The 9662-nt window shown below is 39.4% G+C and overlaps 1 long non-coding RNA gene across 1 annotated transcript in view; it reads left to right on the top strand.

The window, feature by feature from the left end:
* Nucleotides 1-780: 780 nt before the first annotated feature.
* Nucleotides 781-9662, top strand: part of LOC126363250 (uncharacterized) — a 31374-nt gene continuing 22492 nt past the window's right edge. Inside the window, exon 1 of the long non-coding RNA XR_007566242.1 lies at nucleotides 781-1031. This is a non-coding gene — a long non-coding RNA (uncharacterized LOC126363250). The remainder of the gene's footprint in view (nucleotides 1032-9662) is intronic.

The raw sequence follows: 9662 nt of genomic DNA, 5'->3' as shown, positions 1-9662 counted from the left end.
CTTGAGTCGCGGAATAGTGGTGTGTCTCGCCCAGTGAAATGCCTGGCTGCACTGACGTTTCGGATTGAAATCTGACATCACGTGACCATGCCTACTCGGCTTCAGAGAACATTTGGCTCCACATGTTCTACCATTCGGAGAGAAGCTATTGGACATGTGCTACACTCACCTTCTCCCATATCGCTCCCTTGTTTTCTTTGTTATATTTTGTTTTGTTTCTGTTATTTTCTAAAGCGATAACTACATTTCAAATATCTATATAAGTGTATTTAAATTAATCCCCAATGTGCCACTAGTGTATGGTATGGTCTTGTATTAAATTTACGGAAAACCTTCAATAACATAATATATTTCTCAATATCTAATGCACAATGATAATTAATATGACCACATCCATTTCAGAAAATGTTGATTACTCTTTAATCTTGAGTGAACTTCAGCAACGAGGTCACACACATCTGTTACAGAAATAGCAATCACATGATTTCTTTGTGTCAGGCGAAAATTCTGAAGCAGAACTAAAATGTAATTACCATCATATTTTCCCCTTTAATAGCAGTCTGACTTTTCAGTATACTCGATAATTTTTAAGTGCGTACGGATAACTGAAGAATGAAAATAATTAAAAGTATACCAGTTTTAAAGCTACGAATATATAATCAGATTCCACTCGAGATAGAATCCCGCACCAGCTGCTCTGCTGTCATTACAGCGAGGCGTGGACAGCAGCTAGGCACGTAATACCGGTTTCCGGTCCAAACATCAACGCAAACAGGATTTTACTGACGCGAGACAGTGCCTTCGCGACAATAGTCGTGCGTGTCCATAACGTTGGGAGTAGAAGCCTGTGTATTCTGTACACGAACATCTTTGTTCACATAAACAAACAGTGAGCTTGATCTTACTGGGTAGCGGACGACGTAAACTGCGTTGAATGTTTTGATATATAGGAAATATGCGGCTATGAAACTGAAGCGAGAAGATGTGATTTTCTGTTGGAAAAGACTGACAATAGCATGCCACGAATAACTGTGAGGACGGATTTGTTTACTAAGCGGATAACAGGCGAGATAAAAGTTTCTTACATTTTAACAAGAAATACAAATTTCAGATTTTTGCTATATTTGTTGTTGGGCTGTGTCAGGTGGATTTTTTTTAAGTGCAGTCTGTAGGTAGTCTGTCTTAATACTGAACACCATATCAGGGTTGCTGTTTATTTATTTAGTTAAAGTACTTAATCTCTTTGAAATATATCTGTTTAGCTTGCATTTGTCATGAATCTCCCGCTTGGCGCGAAGTCCCAAGTGACTGGAAGAAAGTGCAGGCGACTCCTGAATATAAGAAGTTTAAAAGAATGGACATGCAAAATTACAGACCAATATCCTTAACATTAGTTTGCTACAGACTACTTAAACGTATTCTTAGTTCAAATATCATAAATTTTTGTTGGAGAGAAAAGCTTATGTCCACGAATCAGCACAGTTTTAGAAAGTATCGTTCAAGCAAAATTCAACTTGCCCATTCGTCAAATGATATACTGAAAATTATGGAGGAATGGCAACAGAAAGATTCCATAGCTCTAGATTTCCAAAAAGCATGTGACACAGTGCCCCAATTCAGACTTTTAACGAAGGTATACGCACGTGGAATATGTTCCCAGATATGCGAGTGGCTTGAAGACTTCTTAAGTAAAACAATACAGTAAGTTGCCCTCGACTGTGTGTGTTCCATCAGAGACCAGGGTATTGCCAGGTGTGCCCCAGGGAAGTGTGATAGGACCACTATCATTTTGTGTATACTTAAATGACCTGACTGACAGAGTGGGCAGCAATCTGCAATAGTTGTTTGCTGATGTGTGGTGTATGGGGTGGTGTTGAAGACAAGTGACTTTAGGATGATACAAGATGACTTAGACAAAATTTCTAGTTGGTGTGATGAATGGCAGCTAGATATAAATTTTGAAAAAAAAAAAAAAGTTAATGCTGGTAAGTGGGAAAAACAAACCAGTATTGTTCAGATGCAGCATTAGTATTGTGTTGCTTGTTACAGTCATGTTGTTTTAATATCTGGGTTTAAAAACATTACAAAGTGATATGAAATGGAACAAGCATGTGAGGATTGTGGAAGGGAAAGTGTGTGGTCAACTTAAGTTTATTCAGAGAATTTTGGTTAATTGTGGTTCACCTGTAAAGGAGACTGCATACAGGACACTGTATTGTGACCTATTCTTGGTTACTGCTGGAGTATTTGAGATCCACACCAGGTTGGGTTAATGGAAGGCATCAAAGCAATTCAGAAGTGGGCTTCTAGATTTGTTACCAGTAAGGGTTCAAACAACACACATGTATTAAGGAGATGCTTGGAGAACTCAAATGGGAATCCCTGCTGGGAAGACGATGTTATTTTCAAGGAACACTGTTGAGAAAAATTAGAGAACAGGCATTTGAAGCTGGCTTCAGAACAATTAACTGCCACCAACATACATTTCCGTTATGTACTTCACAGATATGAGAAATTATGGCTCATATGGAGGCATTGCTCTATTTACGAGTGGAACATGGAAGGAAATTATTGGTGGCTTGCAGATTATGTCTGCAGATGTAGATTTTAAACCCAAGACTACAATGCCACACCTTTCTCCAAGAAAAATCATTTGCAGTGAGTATGGGGACTGTCAGTGAATTTTGTTAGCAAACTGGATGAAACAAGACACAGCAATCAGTGTTACAGATTACTGAGAGACATTGAAGTTACGCCATGCAATACGGAACTACTGACTTGTATCGTGTTCATTCATGACAACACGTGACCACATACTGCACATGTAATAATGATGATGATGAAGTCCCATACTCCTTGACAGAGCGTAGGGGATGATGTGGGAGACCCACACTGCTGTACTGGCAAGGTCCTAGCGGAGGTGGTTTGCCATTGTCTTCCTCCGACCATAATGGAAATGAATGATGATGATGAAGATGAGACAACACCCAGTCATCTCGATGCAGGTGAAAATTCCTGACCCCGTCGGAAATCGAACCCGGGACCCTGTGCTCAGTAAGCGAGAACACTACCGCGAGACCACGAGCTGCGGACACATAATAATGATGATGATAAGGCCTTAGTCACACGACATTTACATTTTTATTTATTACGTAATAATGATGATGATAAATAAAAATGTAAATGTCGTGTGACTAAGGCCTCCCATCTGGTAGACCGTTCGCCGGGTGCAAGTCTTTTGATTTGACGCCACTTCAGCAACTTGCACATCGATGGGGGTGAAATGATGATGATTAGGACAATACAACACCCAGTCCTTGAGTGGAAAAAATCTCCAACCCAGCCAGGAGTCGAACCCGTGACCTTAGGATTGACATTCTGTCGTGCTGACCACTCAGCTACCGGGGACAGACATGATGGTGGTGATGATGATGCTTGATTAATTTTGTGGAAACAATTTTGTCATCCTCCCTTACAGTCTGGACTTTTCTCCACCCAACTTTCATTTCTTTTCTCATCTCAAGAAATTTCTTGCCAGTCAGCACATTTCAAGTGGTGATGAGATCAAGGTAAAGTCCAAAACAGGTTCACATTGCAGGCGATCAAATTCTGTGAAGAGAGTATGTTGCAAGTAGTGCCAAGATATGATACAAGCCTTAATTCCTTAGTTTGTGTGTGTGTGTGTGGGAGGGGGGGGGGGGGGGGGGGAGTATGCTGAAATATATTGCAAGGTGTGTAGATTTTTCTGTACTAAAATACACACGAAAATAAATTGCTAAAATACCTGAATGTTACTTATGTGTAAATTATAATCAACATATAAAACTACTACAAAATTTAATAATAATAATAATAATTTCACTTTATTATAATAATACTGACATGCTCCTATTCAGCACAAATATATCTAAAACTTGAAAAAGCTCTAGAGTGCAGTTGTACGATACCATATTAAGAATAATATAAACAAAATGTTTACAACATTTAATGTTTAAAGGTAACGTGAAAACTCGTTTAGATTTCTTTACAGACTTAGGTCATCAAGTGTTACTTTATTTTTGATTCTTTGAAATAATAATAATAATAATATGGCACTGCTTTTTCACTTGTCAGCTGCTTCCTGTACCTTTTTAGTGTCCTTAATTTTCTTCACTTCTTGTTCCCTAGTTTTCATAGAAATTTCCAACATTGCTTCTCTTCTCATCTTCACAATATTACTCATATCTGATATGAGCCAACTGAAAAATTTGAGTGATAATTACAGAGTGAGCCGTCTCCTCAAACACTTATCGTACAATCGGCATTCATTATTTTTCTCACATGTTTCTGCACTCTTTGTTCAAGATATTCCTAAGCAATGAGAATCCCCTTTCTATATCTGCATTGCCATGTGAATGCAAAGGTGCAGCCTTGACAATTGTATTACAATGGGTAATTCTCTTCTAAGAAAAACTTTTAACGGATCTCTCTTATGAAACAAACAATTGAAACTTGAATATTTATGAACACTTGTACAATCAAACATAATTTATTCATTGGTAATTGTGCCTTATGATAGTTTTAACAATATTCCTTTCCTTCAAAGAACTTGTCAGTTTGCTTCTGTACTCGGTATGAACTAAAAAAGTATATTTCAATGGCTGACCATTGTTTAATGTGTGTGTGTGTGAGAGAGAGAGAGAGAGAGAGAGAGAGAGAGAGAGCGCGCGTTAAGTGTGAGAGATTAAAAGAGGATACAAAGAATCATTGTATACTTGTGCTTGCTATAGCCGACTAAGCGAGTTTGAAAGGGGTCGTGGCCTTCCGAGTTGAGGGATGATCGTTTTGGAGAATTGTCACACAAGTTGGATGTGCTGCGTCAGTTGTGCAATAATGCTTGTATCAATGCTCACGTGAACATTCTCACTCTTGTAGACGATGTTCTGGCTGTACATGCAGCACTGACACCCTCTGGGATTGTCGTATTGTAATGGCAGTAGTGGCAGATCATACAGTTACTACAGCACAGATTAGAGGTCTTGTGAGCCCAGACATATCAACACAAACTGTTTGCGAACTGGTTATTGGCAGTGGGGCTACTGGTAAGCACACCTCTAGCCCATCTTCCACTCATGTTACGGGATCGATGTGCATGTCTCAATTGGTACCATCAGAGGTTCACTTGGAAGGTAGAATGGTTCACTGTGGTCTTCAGTGATGAAAGGAGATTCTGTGAGCAAGCAAGTGATGGTCTCTCACATGTACGGTGTAGACCTGGTGAGCACTGTCTTGTGTAGAGTGCATTCATCCAAGACATACTGGCCCCACTCCAGGCATTATGATCTGGGATGCGGTAAACTACAACTCTCATTCACCTTTGGTGTCTATGTATGGGGCGTTAACCAGCACTCAGCACATCCAGACTGTTGTTAGACCCGTTCTTCTGCCATTTTTGCAACAGGAAGGTGATGGGTTGTTCCAGCAGGATAATGCTCACCCACAAAGTGGCCATGTCATCAGGACACACAGTACATCCATAGACATAGGCTTTTGAATAGTGCCGTCTGCACTGATCTCTCTCTGTGACCTTCAGAGCCTCTGTGTGCTGTATACCATCCATTCCTTAGTGCAGTGGGTCCAGGAAACCTGCCACTTGCTTACTCTTGATGGAGCTGCTGTGATGTTTGTGTGAGTTCCTGGTCACGTCGGTCTGACAGGAAACGAGGCTGCCGACGCTGCTGCCAAGGGTGTAATCCTTGTACCTTCCGCTGCTAGTTCTTCCATTACCTCTGATGATCTCTATGTTGCTGTCTGTCAGCAGGCAGTGCCATTTTGGCATCACCACTGGTTCTCCCTTCATGGACTCAAGCTCCAGAGAATCAAACTTCTCCCAGTGGCTTGGATGACCTCCTCTCGACCCCTCTCACCATGAGGAAATCATTGTAGCTATGTTGCATATTGGACACTATCATTTTAGCCATCGCCATTTGTTATGAGGTTCTCCTCCACCGCTTTGTGCTCATTGTCCTCAACTTTAAACAGTTCGCCATTTCATGCTGGAATGCCTGTTTTTTAACTACTTACGTTCTCATTTATGTTTTCTGTTTTGAGTTATCAATTGTTTTAGTGAACAACACACAGGCTGTATATCATGTTTTACTGTTTGTCTGTCGAAGCAGTATGGTGAAGGATGGTTAATCTTTAGTTCAGTACCTCCATTTCTCTATGGTGTATTTTATGGACCTTACTTCAAATCCCTGTTTTTAGCTGTCTTTCCTTCCATCGATTGGACTTAACGTGTAGTCATTTTTAACTCTTCTTCTTCTCTTTTTTTTCCCCCCCTCCATGTTCTATGTCCACAGCTCGTGGTCTTGTGGCAGCATTCTCGCTTCCCGACACGGAGTCCCAGGTTCGATTCCCTGCGGGGGTAAGGATTTTCACCTGCCCCGAGATGACTGGGTGGTAGTGTTGTCGTCTTCATCATCATCATCATCATCATCATTCATCCCCATTATGGTCAGAGGAAGGCAACGGCAAACCACGTCCATTAGGACCTTGCCTAGTACGGTGGAGTGGGTCTCCCGCATCGTTCCTGTATGCTCTATCTATAAGCAAGGGACTTTATTTCCATTTCATGTTCTATGTTTCTGACATGGGTGCATATGACCCTAGTTGTTTTTTCACCTTATAACAAAACAAAGCCAACACTGCTCATGAAACTCGGTGTGCTCTGCAAGATGTGCAGCAATTTTCCTGGTCAGCAGAAACTCCAATTGAGCGTGTGTAGGATACGAGGAGACAAGAAGAGACTTGTGGGACTCGTCAGCCAACTCTTACGAACTACATGAACAGTCATGACATAACATATCCCAGGACAGTATTTGCTATCTGTATGACCGACTGGATGCCAGAGTTATTGCCTGCATTGCTGCTCTTGGCAGCTGCATCAGTACTAATATAGGTGTTTCAGTATGAGTCTGATACCTGGTGTCTCAGAACCGCTTGTATTATTGATCTGTAAATGTAATCATTTCATGTACTTCATATGCACTGTTGCAACACAAAATCTTGAGTGAATTGGAAACCTCTAAAAGTGTGCAGTAATTTTTATTTTCCGGCCTTCTGTTTTCATCTGAATTTTTTAACATTAGGTTATTTGACAATTACGACCTTTCTGATAGAAAGTTATCTTTTTGTGTGATTTAAGTATCTAGGTATTTTCATTTGTGAGATTTCTTGTTATTAGAATAAATGCGCACAAGTTGTGAATAGGTTGCATAAATTACAGTGCTTTCTGATATCACACGTTGTTCATTATTTACAGTTCTACCAGTGATTTTACTCTTTTTTTTTTTTTTTTTTTACAGCTAGCCACCTGGTAATGGTCACAGGGTTGCTGCCGGGGTCTTGCGTATTTTGTGGATTTATCCATGCACTGCTATTCAGGTGTCGGAGTTCTTGATTTGTGTTGATACAGGACCTGTTTGTCATGGCTTCTGTTGTATGAAAGTCCAGCCAAATTTCCCTTCTCTTCTTCTCTCTTTCATGTAGGAGTTTATTCAAGTTGTTGGTGGATGGGTGTTTCATATGCAGTTACTCTATGAAAAGAAGGGTTCCCTGGAGAGTTCGTTTACTAGTCTCACCTGTGTGTGTTTTGAAACACCTGAGGCGGCTTTCAAGAAGCGTGGTTTAACTGCTTTGAGACTCCTTAGGTCATTTAACTCTACTTTTCCCAAATGAGATCTATTCCATAAGTTGTGATGGGAACTATTTTTACGGCAAACAAAGCCATGGCTGTTTTTAGCGACAGTCTGGATATTGCCTTGATGTCAAACATAGATTTTGTGGAAATTTCTGACTTATATTGAGATGTTTCCAATGACTTCACATCACTTTATAACATTTCCACTATAGAGATCAGACATCACTCTCTTTTGCTCAAGATTATTACTTGGAGCCAATCCATCTGCTGCATAAATCATCATTTTATGAGCAACCAACTTTTTTCATATAACAGAAATCCTCCTTTTTTTTAAAACAAAGTCTTGGTGTAGAACTGGCTTTACAGACCAAAATTGAAAAATGCAAACTAAAAGAGACCGATCTGAAAAAACTGATTTTTAGTGACCATTATCCGTCCCTGCAAAATAGAGAGTTTTAAAGGTGTGAACTAATTGTATATGAGAGGAATCCCATCTCTGATTCATATCTCTCGATAAAGCTTACAGGTCAGTTTCAGTGAAACCTGCATTAACAACCTTTATGAAACACACTTTGATCCAACCTTTGCTCTTGTATAAAAGAGTGTATATGTCAGTGTTGAAACTTTCTTTGGACTTTATCAGTATTGCAAGAAATTTAGAATGAGATATGGATCACTGAAGGAGATGCTGTATCACTAGAACTAGAGGAATTTTCCTATTTTTAAACTGTTATCCTCAGCGAAAAAATTCTGGAGACAAAATAATCCTCCATTAAGATCTTCAGGTGGGTACTACACGGGAGGACGTTGTCATCATAAAACACAAATCTCGCATTCTACAGGATCAGCATGAATTGTTACATCACTCAATTGTGTAGGTAGTTTCAGAATTTATGAAAAGAAATGGATGTTTTGGAGTTTGATATAAGAGAATTTTGTGAAGGCAGGAAGAATAGAGTTGTTGGTCATCCAGGGGGTGAGTAAATAGTTATCAGTATAAAATCGAAAAGGGTAATGCGAGAGTAGGATTAATAATAATAAAAAAAAGAATGTGGGTGAACTAAATGAACATAATAAGTTCATTGTCATAGCCCATATAGATACAAAGCCATAATCTGCAACAATAGTAAAGTGTGTGTTGAATGAATTAAGGAGAGAGGTAGTTTTTGGAACAACTTATCTAAAAGAAGGGATCGGTTGACGGAAAATTGCTGAAACATTGAGGAATTTTCAGTTTGGTAATGGAGGGAAATGCAAAGAGCAAGAATTGTAAACAAATGCCAAGGCTTGACTAGAGTGAGCGGGTTCAGGTGGATGTATGTTGAGATAGATAGAGATGAAGAGGCTTGTACGGGATAGACAAGTATGGAGAGCTCCATCAGATATTTCTTCAGATTGAAGACCATGTAATAAAAACTACTGGGAAAATGATTGTGTGTAATGGCACATCTTTGTTTTGCTGATGATACTGCAATGTTTGCCTCTAGCACTGGTAATCTTCAACAATAAATGGACGAAGTTGAAATACTGTTGTAGAACAGAAACCTGTTGGATTAACACTAAAATAATTTGCAATCAACAAGATAAGTATTCAGATTAGCAATGAAGTCAGAGAACAAATTGTTGTGTTTCTGTATTTGTTGCAGAGAATGATTAGATGGATAGGGGAAAATAAACGGAAAAATTAAAAATGACCTGGGTGGCTTTGATAAACTAAATGTGGCTTAAAAAACTGTGCTTCCAATGTGTCTGAGAAGGAAAGTTTACAATTAATGTGAATCTTGAGTTCTGACACATGACAGTCTGACATGGACATTTAATGTGAAAATTGTTAAACAAACTGAATTCTAAATAACCTACTATGAGATGGATGTTGTGGATTACTGGCAGAGACAGGAACAAATGGATCAGAAAACTCACTGTAGCGTTACACATAATTTTGGCTCGTGAAGATGAAATGGAAGTTGGTGCGGCATAGTAG

This window comes from Schistocerca gregaria, chromosome 1 (genome assembly GCF_023897955.1).
Source record: "Schistocerca gregaria isolate iqSchGreg1 chromosome 1, iqSchGreg1.2, whole genome shotgun sequence".
NCBI classification, from domain to species: domain Eukaryota; kingdom Metazoa; phylum Arthropoda; class Insecta; order Orthoptera; family Acrididae; genus Schistocerca; species Schistocerca gregaria.
The sequence above is the reverse complement of the archived record's forward strand: the minus strand, read 5'-3'. Positions and strand labels throughout refer to the sequence as shown.